The sequence below is a fragment of the Chiloscyllium plagiosum genome, unplaced genomic scaffold (genome assembly GCF_004010195.1).
Source record: "Chiloscyllium plagiosum isolate BGI_BamShark_2017 unplaced genomic scaffold, ASM401019v2 scaf_5626, whole genome shotgun sequence".
Lineage (NCBI taxonomy): Eukaryota > Metazoa > Chordata > Chondrichthyes > Orectolobiformes > Hemiscylliidae > Chiloscyllium > Chiloscyllium plagiosum.
The window spans coordinates 3,614-22,216 of NW_025212691.1; the positions used below are offsets into that span (position 1 = coordinate 3,614).

At 43.4% G+C, this 18,603-nt stretch overlaps 1 non-coding gene across 1 annotated transcript; it reads right to left on the minus strand.

Moving 5' to 3' along the window:
* Nucleotides 1–1,313: 1,313 nt before the first annotated feature.
* On the minus strand, nucleotides 1,314–1,386 carry trnaa-cgc. Its single transcript has one exon. It is a non-coding gene; the product is annotated as a tRNA-Ala (tRNA).
* Nucleotides 1,387–18,603: the final 17,217 nt, after the last annotated feature.

Genomic DNA, 18,603 nt, shown 5'->3' on the forward strand with positions numbered 1-18,603 from the left:
AACAGTGCACATAAAGCGGCACAAAGATATTCATCATCAGCTGATTACTATTCAGTGGAATAACCTGAGTAAATATCTTATTGTTCCGAGGACAAATGACAACAGTAAGCATTTATTTACTATTCTATGCAGTTAATGCAATTGATGTGCTATATTTCAGTTCAGTCGTTAATGTTGATTTATATGGTTTAAACCAATAATTCTACTTTATCACGGATATTGACTGTACTACAATAATGTTGGGAAGCAAATTTTTGTCGATCTAACAATCTTGAAGATCCTTTTTTGTTGTGTGTGTACAAAAGACAATTCAAATTATAACCATTATTATTACAAATTGAACAATTACTGCATTTTAAATTTGTGAAATTCCTACATTTTTGCAAAAGGGTTAGTCTTCACTGTATATGTCACATTAAAAAACTGCTATTTCAAATCATGCGTGCTACAAAATGATTATTGTTTTCATTTCATTGTCAGAAAAGAACTGCTTTGACCATGTTGATTTTGTTTGTCACTTCTATTCCAACATTATTCATCATTGTACAATAATGACAATATTATTAAAATTGCTTATATGCCACATGTCATTGACTACATTGTTTGTTCAGTTTCAAGCTCACTTTCATGACCTACTAATTCTCTTCCTAATTCTGACACAAATCTTTAAACATTGATCATAATATTAATCATATAAATTGATGTAACATATCTCTACAAGGAATCCGGTGGATGGAAATTCGCAATTCTTGTATTACATACATTTTTAACTTAAAAAAAGAAGAATTTTGCTCAATAATCACTGAATGGCTCATTTTTCTTCAATCCATAAAGCTAGGTATTATGTTTTATTCCTCAGTTTACTGATCTTAATAAATATGCAATCAACATCACAGCAACGTGCTTATGAAATATTGAATCATTTTAATTCTTCAAAAGACAACATTAATTATCAAGTCACTGCCATTACAATAATGGAACAATTATTTATTAAAAAAAAGTCTTTTGAACAAGTACAGTGCAATTCACATTTAGATTTAATCCATTATTTGCAAGGAATACAAATGCGGTGCTGCTTTTCGTGGAAGGATCAGAACGTGGTAACTACACTCTCAAACAGAATGGCATATGATCAGAACCAGGTTGGAGAAAAACTTTACAATGCTTTGCACAGTAATTAAATGGAATTGCATTACATTTCACGACGAGAGCAGATTTTTTCCAGCAAATTCGAAGGCAGGTTTGCAGATGGGAAAGCAAACAAGAAAACTCCGTTCTTGTCCATGTAAAAGGCTGCAGTTGAAGAAGGAAGCAGTTTCTGCCCAGTTTCGAATTGGGGACCTTTCACGTGCGAGGCGAACGTGATGACCACTACACCACAGAAACAAGCGACGAGCAGGTTGACTTTACTGCAATTTCGATTCTTGCTTTGCTAAATGATTTCACCCATTGCTTGAAACAGGTCGACTTTTCATACCGTGCAGCATAGTTTCAGTCAATGTGTCTGTGTTTTTTTTTCAGAATAGGAGTCCCAAAGAATGTTCTCCACCCTAAAACCGGAGGTAGCATTACAATCCGAGAACGACAGATCACATTGTTAGGATGCTCTGACCTCGGAGCCAGTTCGAGATGCCACTTTCCTTGTCTTTTTGCCTTAACTGTCATAGATGTTCACACCTGGACATGAGCCACATGGATACCAACTGAGTTTGAAACCTATGTGGGAATCGACGAGAAGCGACTCAATAAATTTCGCTAAATTCCATGGTGCTTTTTAGAAATGCAGTTTCTGTTCACCTCAATCTAAAAGCCAGTTTCTGAACATAGTATCAGAAGTCAAAAGGTAATTACCTCACCCCACCCCCCACTCCGGAAGAGGTGCTAACTGCCCTTGAGTGCTTTTTGTTCTCGATGTGAAGAGCTTTCACGCCTGAGTCACCTTCACGTCTCTGGTTGCTGAGTGAATCACAAAGAAGGAATTTCACCAGAGCTGCAACTGCCTCACTTCCCCACTCGCCCTCCCCGTTTACTAATTCCTGCTCGTCAGTGATTTAAAGAAAACCAAATGGATGCGATGTCATTCTGTAGCCTCTCTGTCGATTCCTCCGTTTCAGTTCCAACATGACTTAGATCTCGGGGCGCACCTTAATACAAGCGATGCTATGAAAGCACAGGTCCAGAGGTTCCTCTGAGAGTGGAATTTATTTCATTGCTGTTGCTGATTGAATGAGCCACTAACGTGCGAACTGCTTCAAAACATGATTCAGGACCTCTCGTGCCAACTCTCGCATGTTGAATAACGACAGACAGCTTCCAAATGAGGTCTTTCAGAGACGACTTTGGGGTACATTTGACAGACAGATTAGTTCAGGAATCCGTGGTGCGCTGTGACACCAGCGCATCAGCTTCTTCCCTGTCTTTGAAGTTCAGGAATCCGTGGTGCGCTGTGACACCAGCGCATCAGCCTAATCCCTGTCTTTGAACCGGGCCGCCGGTTTGCGCAAGGAATGCAAATACGGTACTGCTTTTCGTGGAAGAATCAGAACGCGGTAACTACACTCTCAAACAGAATGGCATATGATCAGAACCAGGTTGGAGAAAAACTTTACAATGCTTTGCACAGTAATTAAATGGAGTTGCATTACATTTCACGACAGAGCAGATATGTTCAAGCAAATTCGAAGGCAGGTTTGCAGATGGGAAAGCAAGCAAGAAAGCTCCGTTCTTGTCCATGTAAAAGACTGTAGCTGAAGAACAAAGCAGTTTCTGCTTAGTTTCGAACGTAAGGCGAACGCGATGACCACTACACCACAGAAACAAGCCGCAAGCGGTCGTGCTGCGGCTCAGTGGCATCCAGCACTGAAAGTCGAAGCCATTCTACCTTTCACCTTTCTGTTTCCAATCGCTCGTTGTTGTCCAGCATAACTGACATCTTGCAAACGTAAAAAAAAAAGAGACGTGAAATTGATGACAAAATATAAACAAATATGTCGTCAATGTTTGGACCGTAGGGCGAGGTGGAATAGGCTGGGATGACTTTCCCTGCAGCCTAACGACTGCGACATGATCTTATGGAAGGGTTGTAAACTGAGTATATACGTGTTTTACCCAAGTTGGGGTGAGTTGAAAACTCGAAAGCATAGGTTTAAGGTGAGTGGGCTGAAATTGACAAAGGACCTGAGGCACATTTCCCACACAGAAGGTTGTGTGTGTGTGGAATGAGCTACCAGAGGAAGTGGAGGAGGCTATTACCCTCAGAAAATTGCCAAGGTAATCGGATGAGTTTCTGGATAGGATGGGTTTAAAGGGATTGGGGCCAAATGCTAGGGAACGGGACTTGTTTAATTTTGGCTATGTGGTGAGCATGGACGAGATACACCGAAGTATCTGTTTCCACGCGGTGTACCCCAATAACGTCGCGGAGTTTGCCGTCGCATTCTGTGGCACAATCATTTAGTCTGTTCGACTGCTCACGGGAAAGGTAGTATTGTGAAACACTGCAGAAACGAACGACTTCCTTACTTTTGCTCCGACTGTGAAATTTTCCCAGATCCTCAGTTGAGGATTTTTGCTGCTGGAAGTTACCTCAGAAACTCTGTTAACTCGTAATGTATTGAGCGAATCGCAAAACAGAAAGCATTTAACACGGAACACAAACAAAACTGGCAAACCAAATGCATTTTCAGACACAGCGAAGCATGAATGCTAAATGTGAAACAGTCGGAGGGCATGAGCTATAAAGTCATCACACAACTAACAACAGGGCAATTCCAAACTACTCTTTCAAACATACTGCAGCCTTAGTGCACCACCACTTCCCAGACAATGCTGAAAAGAGAGAAAGAAAGAACCTAATAAGAATGGGCCACAAAAAGTGAATTTCACCAATCACAGTCTCAATTAGATTACCTTTCCCTTCCGATGTCTCCAGGACGGAAATGAAGGAAATGGGAAAAATTCAATAACATTTGACACCGAAATTCACTGGAAGGATTTTCCCATTCGCCAGAAAACCAAATAATGAGGAGTCGAGTCATCGCAGGACTTTGTTTCACAACAGCGATGAAATAACAGTCTCCATTCGGTTCCAGTACAAGCTCAACCTGCCTGGAACATAAAGCAGCAGTAGAGCTGCTTGCGGTTTTCCGTGTGGGAGGCGAGCAGTACCATGACAGCACAGACACTTTGAGAAAATCTGCACTCTCCAACACCACAGTTAACTCTCCAGGAATCGTACCAAATTTGTTAAAACCTCAACTGGCCAGGAACGTAAAGCAGCTTGAACCTGCGATTTACCGTGTGGGAGGCGAACACGATCAAGTCAAGTTGGACACTGACCCCCTTATCCATAAAGCAAACTCCCAGTCCTGCTTTTTATCTGAACACGCCGCAGCCACAGAAATTGCAGTGGGGGGACTCGAGCCTAACCTTCTTTAGTAATTGAGTTCTGAACCAGGAGCCTCCCGCTCCTTGACTACCCTTCATAGGGCTGATTCGGTTCGAATAGTGAAATTTCCTGTGTCTCATCCGCAGGACATCCTGCAGAATTTTCAGACAGCGCCATCCTCCCTATGACATGTACGTGCTGGATAACATTCTGTTGTGTCATGTGTTCCGGCTTTGCCAATATCACCGTTCTTTAACTCCCTACATTCTGTTGGTCGAACTGTGATTCCAGTCAGAATCACAAACGGGTAACAAAACACCTTAGCTGTGCTGGCTCTCTACAGAGATAAATGTGCTTCTCTTTTCGTATCATTCTCTTGCCTTCTCCCTTTAACTCTGCACATTTTTACTTCCAACATGAATATTGAATGAGTTTTTCAATAACTCGATTGAAACTGCATCTTTGTCAATGTCAGACCCTAACCATTCCCTCTGTGAAAACGTTTCTCCTCATGTACATTTTTCTTCTTTTACTAATGTCTTTAAAACTCTGCCGAATCGTTCTCGATTCTTTCAGGCGTCGGGATCATTCTCCCTTCCTTTTTTTCCTCTGTCTTACCCACTCATGTCTTGGAAAGGTTTAACAAGGCCAGCGTTTGGCCTTCTGCTCTCCAAGGAGACCTGTCCCAACTTTCCAAATTACTTTTATTGTTGACATTCCTCATATACCACACCATTATCATCAACCTGTTCAGTGCTGTTTTCGATCATTTCACGCTCCCACTTCCTAAAGTTTCACACCCAGATCTGTGCGAATATCCAGATGGTGGATTTACTCAGAGTGGGATTCTGTGGGTGAACATCCTCTAACACTTGTTTCCCTTTCACCACATGTGGTACTGTACCATACCCACTACAATGACACTTCTGACCCCAAAACTCAAAAGGAATTTGAAAGGGTGCAACTAAATGATTTTCATCTATTTATCAATCAGTTGATAGGACGACCGGGCAAAAGTGAAATCAAACAACCAAAGCTCGATGGCGATTTGAAGAAAGACATTCTCCCGTGCCAGTATTAACACAAGCTGCTTAGCGAAGATCATGCCCTAGACACTCTTCCATTGCCAAAACCAAACCAGCTGACATTCGGTCAGGTCCAACCACATCCCAATTTGTTCTCAGATTTCTAAGCATCAAAGTGTTTTAAGAATATCGCCTTGTCATTTTGTCTCCTTGTTCACAGGGCAGTGCTGTTTATCCCTTCCGCTTGGACTAAGTTGTCTCCATCGGCAGAGTATTCAGCTATTTCCCTCCACCAGCAAGCAGTGTGAGGAGAGGCAAGTGCGGATACACTCTAAAGTTCACTCTCATCGGCACAGCCAGTTCCATCAAGTGCTGGAAATCAGCAAGTTTGATTGGGAACTTCCTGCAAATATCATTTATCTGAGAAGTGATAAAGATGTTGAGCTGGTGGGTAAGACATAAATGTAATCCGGACTCTCTACCCTCAGGTAAATTCATGTGAGGGCATTTTTGTGCAGCCTGTTTGCTGTTCAAAATCCATCTTCACACAGCAATCCTGCAGAAAGGCTTTTGTCACAGTAACATCGACTTTTTTGCTGCAATCGGGCAGCAGTTAACATCTGAGCCTCAACATTCCCAGATAAAGACAATCCGAGTGAAAGTCTCACTCACTGAGAGCCATCCCCACGTCTATGAGCTGCGGGGCTGCAGACAGTTTAACGCAGAAGATAGGGTTAACAATGAGACTTTGTTTCACCATCAGCCACTCTGTCCCAGAGGCAGGAAGAGGACAGCATCAATGCGTGGGGTCACTCACGCGCCGACAGAAGCTGTTCAGCCCATCGAGTCCATGGCGACTCTCTGACGCTTGTATATCCCTGTGGTTATTCATAGTTGATAATGTATGTCCTAATAATGCGGAGCTGTGCCTGTATCGCAATTCTGTCTCCAACAAATTGATCCAATTGTAATTCACAGCTTTTCATTTCACTGCTGTGTGGAATGGCGTGGGGAATAACTGCAGGGCGTCATGCGCATAGAGCACACTACAACTGATGCATCTCACCTTCACCAGTTTATTCCCAGCTCTGGCAAGAGATTTTGCGAATCAGATCAGAGCACACCGACAGAGAACAGGAAAAGAGATTCCAGAACTTCAGAAGTGTGTTTCCTCATTTGTGTAAATTTCCCGTGTGTATCAGTATGAAATATTCATTTCAGATACATTGAATGAAAGGAAGCGGAAAGTGAAACAACAGATAATGCGTAGAATGGAGATCTATTATAGAGAAACACTGGAGGGGGCAGTACACACACTGAAACATGGAATTGTCAACGAGTAGAGGATGTTTTCAATCCATTAATTTCCGGGTTATGAGCCCAATACACTCCCGCTGGGCCGCTCTGTTAGCGCTGACCATAGCAGTCTTCAGCTTTTCGTCTGGCTTGTGGCATGTACCTCAGAGGATGATTTCAAAAGGTCTTCACTATTATTGTATAACACTCTGTGGCGCAGATGTGTCCCAGCTGTGTCAATATAACCTGTGACTAACTTGCCACATTCTGTTGGTTTAACTGTGATTTCACTCAGAATCACAAAATATGTCACAGTGCAAAGTGAGGCTATGCAGCCCTCAAACAATAAGAAAATGTCTATGTCGGTCGATTGGTTGACTTTATTTGATTGATTGATTGTCACATGAACCTCAGTACAGCGAAAACTTTTGTTTGCGATTGGTAAAGGCAGATCATACTAATCAAGGACATGTAGATCACAGCATAAGTGAAATAAAATTTTGGACAGATTTCAGGTTACTCCGCACAGGACGTGCACTCGGCAAAATCCACATTAACAGGATCAGCATCATTTGAAGTTAGGGAATCCATTTCTCAGTCTTGTAACGATTTCCAAGAAGTTGCTGTTGTGAGTCTTTAAGCTTCGGTACCTTGTTCTGAACTCAAGCTCATCAAAATTATACATTCTGAGTCAAAAATACAACCAAATGCAAAACTCCAGTGCGGACATACCACTATAAACACCGGAGGAAACATCAAAGAAGCGCTTCGCAGGAGGCTCCCAGGAACTGATGATGTCACCTAGCCAGGGGACGAAACGTTTGCAACAAAAAGTTCCAGCTCGGCGAACAGAACCACAACAACGAACACCCGAGATACAAATCATCGCACAAACTTTAAATATGTCACAGTGCAAAGTGAGGCTATGCAGCCCTCAAACAATAAGGAAATGTCTATGTCGGTCGATTGGTTGACTTTATTTGATTGATTGATTGTCACATGAGCCTCAGTACAGCGAAAACTTTTGTTTGCGATTGGTAAAGGCAGATCATACTAATCAAGGACATGTAGATCACAGCATAAGTGAAATAAAATTTTGGACAGATTAAGGCTTTCAGGTTACTCCGCACAGGACGTGCACTCGGCAAAATCCACATTAACAGGATCAGCATCATTTGAAGTTAGGGAATCCATTTCTCAGTCTTGTAACGACCTCCAAGAAGTTGCTGTTGTGTGTCTTTAAGCTTCGGTGTCTTGTTCTGAACTCGAACTCATCAAAATTATACACTCTGAGTCAAACATTGAACCAAATGCAAAACTCTAGTGCTCAAGTGTGACTTCTCACACGTACATCACCCACCCGAGGCGATATCATACCCAAGACCAACAAGCCAGAGCCGCAGCAGAAGCATGATCCATAAATCAGGGGAGTTTCCTTGTTTAAAAATTAGGGTTTTTCTGTTGTTTCGGAGGGAAGGCCGCACTGAGATTTAATAACAGCTCCTTGCCATTCTGACTTCCGGTTCCCCGGAGGCTGTTCTCGCCACTTCTTTTGCGAGCAGGCTCCCATCATTGGCAGCTGGACGAACTCATCTTCAATTGGCAATCAGTGTTGTGGGAGAGAAACATGAACGCGCTTTTCAGCCCACTATCAAACACGGGGTTGTGGAGCGCGGGAGGGGGTTAGAGGTAGTGGGAGTTATGGAAATTCTGGAAAGCTGTACAAAAGAGAGATCGCGCATGTTCAGGACTTAATATTCTTTAGGGAACCTTGTGCAAATAATGCCATCTGAGACAGATAGAGGGGTTAGAGGTAGTGGGAGTTATGGAAATTCTGGAAAGCTGTACAAAAGAGAGATCGCGCATGCTCAGGACTTAATATTCTTTAGGGAACCTTGTGCAAATAATGCCATCTGAGACAGATAGAAATGTGAAAAACTGCAGGGAAAGAGAGAATCTCTCCCAGTCATCTGTGTCTGTGTCCTTCTCGAAGTCACAGCGAGGGCTCTGCTGTCTGAATCAGCATGGGATGTAACCGCAGCGAGTCCTATCGCTCAGGCACGTTGCACCTGATGTGTATAAGCTTTATCACTTACCGCCAGCTCAGAGAACAGATTTCACAGCTCACATCATCCCAGAGTGACAGGGAACAGAAGAAAGCGATTCAGACCATCATCTGAACACCTGCTGGGAAGAAAACGGATGTGGGAGAGCAAACAGTCCCGACCAGTGCATGTTTCCAGCATGTACAATCTTGGTCTGTGTGACAACAAAAGCAGGAACCAGAAACTGTTTATCTTGCTTCTTAAAACAGTCGTGAAAATGTTGCAGAGCATAGATACATCTACCTGCTGTTAGTGAAGTGATGAAAAGCATACGACAGTTCACAGAGTATGACCTCTGGGTTATGGCCTCAGCACGCTCCAACTGTGATCCTCTGCTCACCGGATTTGAACACAAACAAAGTAATGACTCAGTGACAAATTCTGTTGAAACGGATTCTGTGAGGAATTGAAACCAATGGAATGAAAAGCCCCTTGAGAGCGGGATGCAACATTAACTGTGAAGAGATTGTTTTCCAGGCTCCAGGAGAGTGCTGTTTCCATGGGTCAAAATCAGGATAGATAGATTGAACCAGCGTCGAATGTTATTGTAGGGAGCCCTGCCGCTTAGACACACTGCACCATTTACATTTGCAAGTTACTTGTTATACTCCCCCTTTGCTCCTTTCTTTCCTTTAATTTTCCTTTAACTTAAAACATTGGCATGGTGGCTTAGTGGTTAGCACTGCTGCCTAACATTAACAAGGACCTGGATTTAATTCCACCCTTGGGTGACTGTATGCAGTTTGCATATTCTCCCAATGCTTGTGTGGGTTTCCTTTGGGCGCTCCAGTTTTCTCCCACAGTCCAAAGATATGCAGGTTAGGTAGATGGCCAATATTAAATTCCCCGTAGTATCTGCAGACTAGGTGGATTAGCCATGGAAAATGTGGGGTTGCAGGGATAAGTTTGGGGTGGGGTGGTGGGACTGAGTGGGATGCTGTTCAGAGGGGCAGTGGACACGAGGGGCCAAATGTAAAGCACGGACCTTTTGTGTAGAGGGGACAATTTCAAAATCGTTACTGAGGCAAAATGCACAAATGAGCGAAACAACAAAGCAACCACAGAAACTGGTGTTACAAGACGGGATAAACCCCCTCTGCTAATGTAAACCAACAAAACAGAAATTATTCACCCCGTGCTGTATTCTGTTAAAATTCAAGAGGCAAAGAACCAACCCAAAAATCACTACTTAAAGTTAAAAATAAGAACTTTATTGCTTTTTATTGACAGAAAATAATCAACCTACAACTCCTTTCTCAAAACTTTCGGCTCTACAATACCTTCCCTCACGCAGACCCCAATAACTTTTACAAAAAAGTTCAAATTTAAAAACCAGCCAGTTGTCGAATCTTCTCTTTGTATCTTCCTCTGTAGATGTTTTTCTTCAGGTCTGTGTTGATGCTTTTTTTCTGTGCAATCTATTTCTCCAGGTAGGCACCTCTTGGAGATTTTACTAACATCCTACATCTGTTGGTCTTTTAGCTGCTCTCTTTGCTGTTCTTTGTCGCTCTGGGTAACTGTGCAAAATGTCCGATATTTGTCCCACAAAACGTCGGACCGTTTCATTGGTTTTAACATTGTAAAAATACCAAATTCAAACTTGATTGGGTCATAATTTAAACTGATTGGCCGAATTCAAATTTGATTTTTGTATCCATGTAACACAGTTCTTAGTTGTTTTGACCAAATATTATGTTGTTCCCCTGTTCTGGACTCCTTGTGCTAGCCAGACATTTCAGCACCATTAAAAGTACGTTATACCCACAACTTCATAACACCGGCATTTGCCAAGACAGTCTATTTCTCTCAACATCGCTCTCTATCAATCTCATGTGCCTGAGATTTGAACAATCTCTGGTCAATGTTAATCAAAACTGCCCTATTCTCATAACCTCAGATTTAACGCGCCCCTTTACTTATGTCTAACAATATTAATTTATTTCGCACTATGTTACTTCAGCACACGTTGAGAAGAAATAAAAATGAGAACAGCAGTCTGCGATGTGACTGCGATTTGACCCAATGTTGCAGCAGCCAACAGATTCGGCTGTAAGTGAAATAGCCTTCACCTTTCCTGTACCAGTAATGAGATTGCATAGCATAGTGTTCAGTTTTCATGAGTTGAATTAGACCCAGCATCATTTCTCAGGGCGAAATTTATTGATGAAATACACGGGGGTTGGGGGTTTCAATTTGGTTAGGAAGGAGATGGTCGGAGTTTCCCTTGATACAAAATCGTTAGAGACGATGGAAATGAGATTTACTGGGAGGTATAGCCACAAGAAAAAAAAGGGATTTAATGGGATGGTGGAATAGATGAAGATTCACGTAACATAAATCAGGAATGACTGAGTTGTGTCCCAATGGAGGTTTTCCGGCGGATGTGAAGTTGGTAAGGGTAAATAAGAGGGAATTTACCTGGTTCAGGTAAGTGTATAGCTAGAGGTTAGAGCTTCAAAACCAGCGAGGAACGACAACGAAGTTTGCAGCAGGTACTTTTTATTCTGAGTTTTTGAAATCGGAGATTACTTTTCAGACAGAAAAAAATAGAAGATGATTCCAGCATATTTGAAAGGCCAGTTGCAGACACACAAGGAGCGAATTTAACAGGGGCAGGGATTCTGGGTTTCCTAGATGGGGAGGCAAAAGTGACCCATTCACAGATTGTTTAGCGTTCATCGGAAAGAAATTGCATAATACCTGCAACTGAACATGTTAAGTGTAAGAAGAGCTGGTGGTGTTGAAATGTGTAGCAGCTGATTCGACGTGAACTACTACAAATTGTTAATGTACTGAATTGTTTGTTTTGGGTTTGCATTAAATGGAAGCCGGTTAGCTCAGTCCGCTAGCTAACTGGTTTATGGTATAAAGTGAGACTAACAACGTGGGATTAATTGTCGCACTGTCTCAGGTTGCCATAAGGATCATCTCCACCACTCACGTGGTCTGTAATGTAATTGTGACTCTAGTGAGTAGGAATGGACCTGTCAATGTCAAGCATCATTATCTTTGCCATCTGTTGCCTTCAACATTTGGGCACAATGACCAGGACCGGGACTTGAGTCCATTTAATACTCACTGATCTCCTCCCGAAAAATCCAGCGACAAGACTCGTCCTTATTCCTGTTGGAACCCTCTGTTCTGCATAGCAACAAAACTAAAGTCATGACTTTACCAGATTCATTGACAACATTCAGTCTTCCAAAAGAGATAAATCTAATTCCTTTCGAACGGTTTAATGAGCTGTGCGAGTTTGCAGCAAATAGGATTATCTGAAACGAGTTTAACAACCTTTTCAAGAATATAACCCAGTGCAGTGTCAGAGATTTGAAAAAGGTCATCAAGCTAAAATATCACCTGTTTCTCGATCCACAGATGGTTAATTACCTGGGGAATATGTGGAGTTTTACGGTTAATAATTGATTCTTTTCCCAAAGACAGAACAATCCCACAAATCAGAAACTGGAGTTTTTGAATAGATGCTGCTTTATTCGACATTATTCTTCAACTACGCTTCAGTCTGATGCTCCAATAATTCCTGATCAACGTCAGTAAAAGCCACTTTAGATAAGATTACATTACAGCGTGGAAACAGGACCTTCGGGCCAACAAGTCCACACCGACCTGCCGAAGCGCAACCCACCCATACCCTTACATTTACCCCTTACCTAACACTACGGGCAATTTAGAATGGCCAATTCTCCTGACCTGCACATCTTTGTGATTGTGGGAGGAAACCGGAGCACCCGGAGGAAACCCACGCAGTCAGTCGCCTGAGGCGGGAATTGAACCCAGGTCTGTGGCGCTGTGAGGCAGCAGTGCTAACTGCTGTGCCACCGTGCCGCCCACGAAGGATTGAAATTACAACTGCGGCATTTTAATATACTGTTAAGTACCAAATGCTGATCAGTTGCTCCACTGGAGCCGCCGGCAGCAAGCCTATAAAGTGCGCTACTCGTACCTCTGGGACCTTCAACTCACCTGTTCTACTTTTGCTGTGGTTCTGAAATTAAAGCTAAGGCAGAGGAGGAGAAACTGATGGATCTGTGACTTTTCGAGCGTCAGGTTCAGGAAATGGGACACAGAAACTGATGTGCAAAATAGACTTGATTGAAAACTGGGTTTCTGTGGGTCGCTGCGTTGTTTACAGACAATGTTATATTATCGCTGTCACAGGGCTTCTCATTCGGTCGGCTTCAATTTAGCACAGAATTCGATTCAACGACACTTCACTAACCTCCTTCCGCACTCATCAATCTTCACCATGGCTACACCCAAAGACATGTTGCACAGTTTTCATGAATACTGAAGGTATAAGAATATCATGCAAGAGTAAATTGATTTTCAGTTTAAACTGTAAAGTGATAAGAATCCAAAGTGAGAGAGATAATGCCCGAAATTCATGTTTATTACCGTGGCCAGAATTCTAGCCAGGAAAAGGGAAAATCTGTCGCTGAATCCCCAATATCCACACACTTGCTTGCTCCATGTGTCTAGTGGGAAACCTGTGTGAAGGAGCATGCAGTCTGACAGAGCCTGGGAGAATCCTCCACTGTCTGATGTAAAGCTGCAACAGGAGCTGTGTATTCCAGCTGTGAGAGCAGTGGGATAAAGCGGGAGGGTGGGGGTGGACCTTGATATTCCATGGTGTAGGTTCACAGGGTCGTCATCACGTTATTGCTTAAAACCCTCTGTCAGAAACAGCACAGACAGAGAGGAATAGGAGGGGTCCATGTCACCCGCCAGCGCTACTCCGCCATTTGATATTATTATGGCCGACCGAATACGTCAATGTCTTTTCCCAGGCTATCCACATTAACCTGTCGCCGAAAGGGAAAAAGACACTGAATAAACCGAAAATCTCTATGCAACTGTGGGAGCGAAACGTGTTTAGAGACAGTGAGCTTATGCAATGGAATTCTTGGCTGATCACGTTCCAAATGACACGATTCCCTCAAAACTCACCACCAAGAAGGTGAGGAGTCTTCTCTGGTCAGTAGCGGGGACGAGAACTCCAGATGCTGTCTGACGTGCTGTACTTTTGCAGCACTACACTCTCGACTCTGAGCTCCAGTACTTGCAGCCCTCACTTTCGCTTATCTTCGCAGAGGGAATGGTCTAGCTCAGGCACCACCTTGGTAAATCTCCACTGACCACGCTCCCGTGAAAATGCATGTTTCCTTAAGGCTGGCAATCAGAACAGAACAAAATTATCCGAAGAAAAGCAGAAATATCTGAACAAAACCAGCACGTCGAGTGCATCTGGGGAGAGATTTTCGAGCCAAACGATCCACCTTAGGAACGAATGGTATGTGTAGGTGGGGCAGGAACGTGAAAGAAGGTGCACAGGGTCTAAAATGATTGAACTCGATGTTGGGTACTGAAGATTGTACGGTCTGTCAGTAGGAAATGACGTGCCGTTCTTCCAACTCGCGCTGTGCTATACGGGAGCTCTGCAGCAGACCAAACTGAAATGGAGGCATGGAAACACAGTGGGCTGTTGCAGTGACAGGAACCTGGAAGCTCAGGGTCTTTTTTTGCTTGCAGACAGAACGTAGGTGTGCACACGTTTGTCACCCACTCTGTTTTTCTCTCCCCAGCCTGGACGAGATCACATTGTGAGCAGAAAATGCAGTTTGCTAAATTGAGTGATGGGCAGATAAATCACTGGAACCTTAGACAATGAGAAGGGACATCATAACTGTGCAGCATTACACCTTCTGAGATTTCGTGGAATGGTGCCATATGGGGAAGTGTTAGGGGTCAAGGAGGATTGATCGAGGATGTACAGAGAGAAATTGTCCTGCATAGTGCGGGTATTCAGTTGTATGGGCTAGTGGAAAAAGGGCAGTAGAATGCACATCTTCCTGAACTTCCTGAACTATAAGCAAACGCCTAATTACGGAGCAAAACTACTTAATGATTTTCATGCCAACACCGACACTAGGTACAGCTGACAGAAGTCACTGTCAGTCTGTCTCCCCGGGAGCATTAGTACTCCCCCACGCTGATTCAGACAGCACAGTTCTTCCTGTGAAATATCCCTTCGAGAATGGAAGGACAGCTATTACGGAGTATCTGTATTGCTCAATAAGAATCGCGTAACGATCCTAATTCCTTTTTAAAATCACTTGACCCATAGCTTTGTATGTCTTGGCATCACAAATTCCCATCTGAATACTTCGGAAAGTTATGTGGATTTCTGCCTCTCCGAGTCTTGCATACACTGTGTTCCAGATTTCAACCACCCACTGTTTGAAAACGTTTTTCCACGCATTCATTATAATCTTTCCGCCTCTGACCTTAAATCGGTGGCCTCCCGTGATCGAAAGCTCCATAAAAGCAAAACATTTATTTCAGTCTATGCTATCCATATCCCTCAGTACTTTGTACATCTTAATCATGCCGCCCCCCCCCCCAACCCCCAATCTCCTCTGCTCTAAGAAAAACAACTCCAGTTTGTCCAATCTCTCTTCTTCAGCTCAGACAATATCCTGGAAAATCTCCCCTGCATCGTTTCCAGCGCTGTCACATCCCTGCTATAATGTGAATTGCATAACTACACACAACAGTCTCGCTCGAGCTGAATGAACAAGTAAAATAAATGATGCGGATGTCCAACAGAAACTGATGTTTTTTTGAACAAAGTTTATTTTCCTCAATGCTGCCCTGTGACCTTTTCCTGAGCCTGATGTATCAATAATCGCTGGATCATGTCAGTAAAAGCTGCGACATGAGGATTGATCTCACAACCGCGGTATCCAAATGGATCAACTGGTTTGAAGGTCCCGATGGTGAGACTTGGACATGGTCACACAGCAACAGGCTGAACGAGATCAATGTGAAAATGATTGTAAGGGAAATGGGAGGGGGAACTTAAAGGAGTTAAGTGATTGCGGGAGAATGAGTGAGTCTCAATCCTGATATATGACTCGCAGAGGTGCGTGAGAGAGAGGGGTTTGATGGGGAAAAATCATAATCTCTGAGAATGCTTTCATGTATAAATCAACTAATTCCTTTCTGTGTTTCTTCAGCATGAGTCACAAGGAATAAAATGCAGTGACTCGGATTCGAACGAGCTTACTGCGGCCACAATGCAGAATATTTTAACACTAAAACCATTACTGAGTCATGCAGAGACACGTGTTTAAAAACAGCAATAATTACAGTGACAGAGGAGATGTTAGGAAGAGTAGCAGATGCACAACAGGAATATTAGGCGCGCGATAGCAGACATGTGGGAATTCAGAATGAGCTGAATCTTTAAATTCGATATCCCCATCGCTGTGGTGGTTCCATCGAGGACTGCATGTTGAAGACTGAGTTTGATAGATTTCTAGATAACAAAAGGTTCAGGGATAGGGCGGGATATTGATGTAATGTATGTTTCAATAACAATGTGTTATTAACTTTGTGTTAATAACAGTTTCTTCACCAACTTCCCCACACAAGGAAGCACCCATTACTGCTGTCAGTCACATAACCCTAGTTCCGAGAACCGGAATCAGACAAACTTCGTGGCGCATCCGCAAATACCAAACTGGAAGTGAGGGTGGAAATGAGCATGTGAAGCTATTCTGAGGCATCAGAGACATGATTGGTAAAGGCTCCGTCATGGAGTCATAGAGTCATAGAGATATACAGTATGGAAGCAGACTCTTTGTTCCATGCCGACCAGATATCCCAACCAAATCTAGTCCCACCTGTCAGCACCCGGCCCATATCCCTTCAAACCCTTCCTATTCATATACCCATCCAAATGCCATTGAAATGTTGCAATTGTGCCAACCTCCACCACTTCCTCTGGCAGCTTATTCCATGCACGCACCATCCTGTGCATGAAAAAGTTACCCCTGAGGTCTCTGTTATATGTTTTCCTTCTCAATCTAAATCTATGCCCTCTCGTTCTGGACTCCCGACCCTAGGCAAAAGACTTTGTCTACTTATCCAAGAGCGTGAAATGCTGAGGCTGGGAGTACTTCTGGTCAATTGGCTCAGAGGAAGCGTGCTGGAGCTTCAAGTGAGAGGTCGATGTATTGAAAGCATTCTAAGATAATTTCCTTAACAAAGCAGTATTTTGTTACTTTGACAGTAAGAACTGCTTTTGCTCACATCGTCCCCACATCAGTCTCTTGCTCCAGTAAACACTTCAATCCAGCGTACATTGCTTCCATTCCAACACAGAAACGCGTCCTATTCTCTCTCCATCTGGCATAATCTGAATTGACAATGTCATTCTTTGAATGGAGAAATGCAGCAGGGAGTTGTTAGTGCAGCGGTGATCTGTTGGCCTAGTAATCGTTGGAGACTGGAACGTGGCAGCTGCTGTTCGTTAAATTCGCTGAATAAAATCTGGAATATAAACGCAATCTCAGGAACAGAGACAATAACTTCATATTGCTGAAATCTCATTCATTCATGTCCCTTCAAAAGCGAAATCTGCCGACTGTAATGAGTCCTGTCAACATGTGACTCCAGACCCACAAGATTAGATTAGATTAGATTAGATTACATTACAGTGTGGAAACAGGCCCTTCGGCCCAACAAGTCCACGCCGACCCGCCGAAGCGAACCCACCCATACCCCTACATTTACCCCTTACCTAACACTACGGGCAATTTCGCATGGCCAATTCACCTGGCCCTGCACATCTTTGGACTGTGGGAGGAAACCGGAGCACCCGGAGGAAACCCACGCAGACACGGGGAGAACGTGCAAACTCCACACAGTCAGTCGCCTGAGGCGGGAATTGAACCCGGGTCTCCGGCGCTGCGAGGCAGCAGTGCTAACCACTGTGCCACCGTGCCGCCCACAAATGTGGTTCAGCCATGAATGCCCTCTGACTGAGTTCGAGGTGAATTAGAATGAACAATAAATGCTCTTCAGACCAATGATAGCCACATTCCGTGGGAGATTAAAGAAAAATAAAAATGCATGGACAACAGGCGAAGTGGGAATCGTGTCTGTGTGGACTCGAATTCAACTGATTATCAAACTAAATAGACACAAGGATATCCACGGTGCCATGAAGTCAGGTCCATGGGGTGACTGCAGGAAGGGATTCAATTACCCGTTGAGTTGGAAACTCACTTACTCAGTCACAGTGCGCACAGTTCATTCACCACTCCCATATGTGAGAAGTGATCCCTCAGAAAACCAACTGGCAGAGTCACCAGCAAGTTTACAAATGACAGCAGGAGTTCGATTCTGCTGTTATTGCAGCTGTTAATCCCAACCAGCAATGAAACCTGTTTGCATGCGTGTTTCCAGTGCAGTTCCACTGTTTTCTGATGTATATCAGTGCTTTAGACTTAGTTGTAGGAGCTATGGTTTAGAACTTTGCTGATGATGCAACAATTGACTATGGTGAAGAATGCTAGGGACTGCAGGGATGTATCAATCAGGTGGAAAGGTAAAATGCGGAATGGAATTGAATCCAGATCAATTAAAGTTAATGAATCTGGGGAGAAGAAACAATAACAGTGAGTATTCTGTGTAGTGTAGACGGACAAAGAAATCATGGAGTGGGAATTCAGGATCACTAAAGATCAATGGACAGGGGAATCATTTGGACGGAAGTATGTACTGTAGATGCTGGAGATCAGAATCAATATTAGAGTGGTGCTGAAGAAGCACAGCAGGTCAGGCAGCATCCGAGTTGCAGAAAAAAATGATGTTTCGGTCAAAAGCCCTTCATCAGGAATAAAGCTGCGAGCCTCGAGGGTGCAGAGATAAACGGGAGGACTGGGTCTGCGAAGAATTTAGCTGAGAGTGCAATAGGTGGATAGAG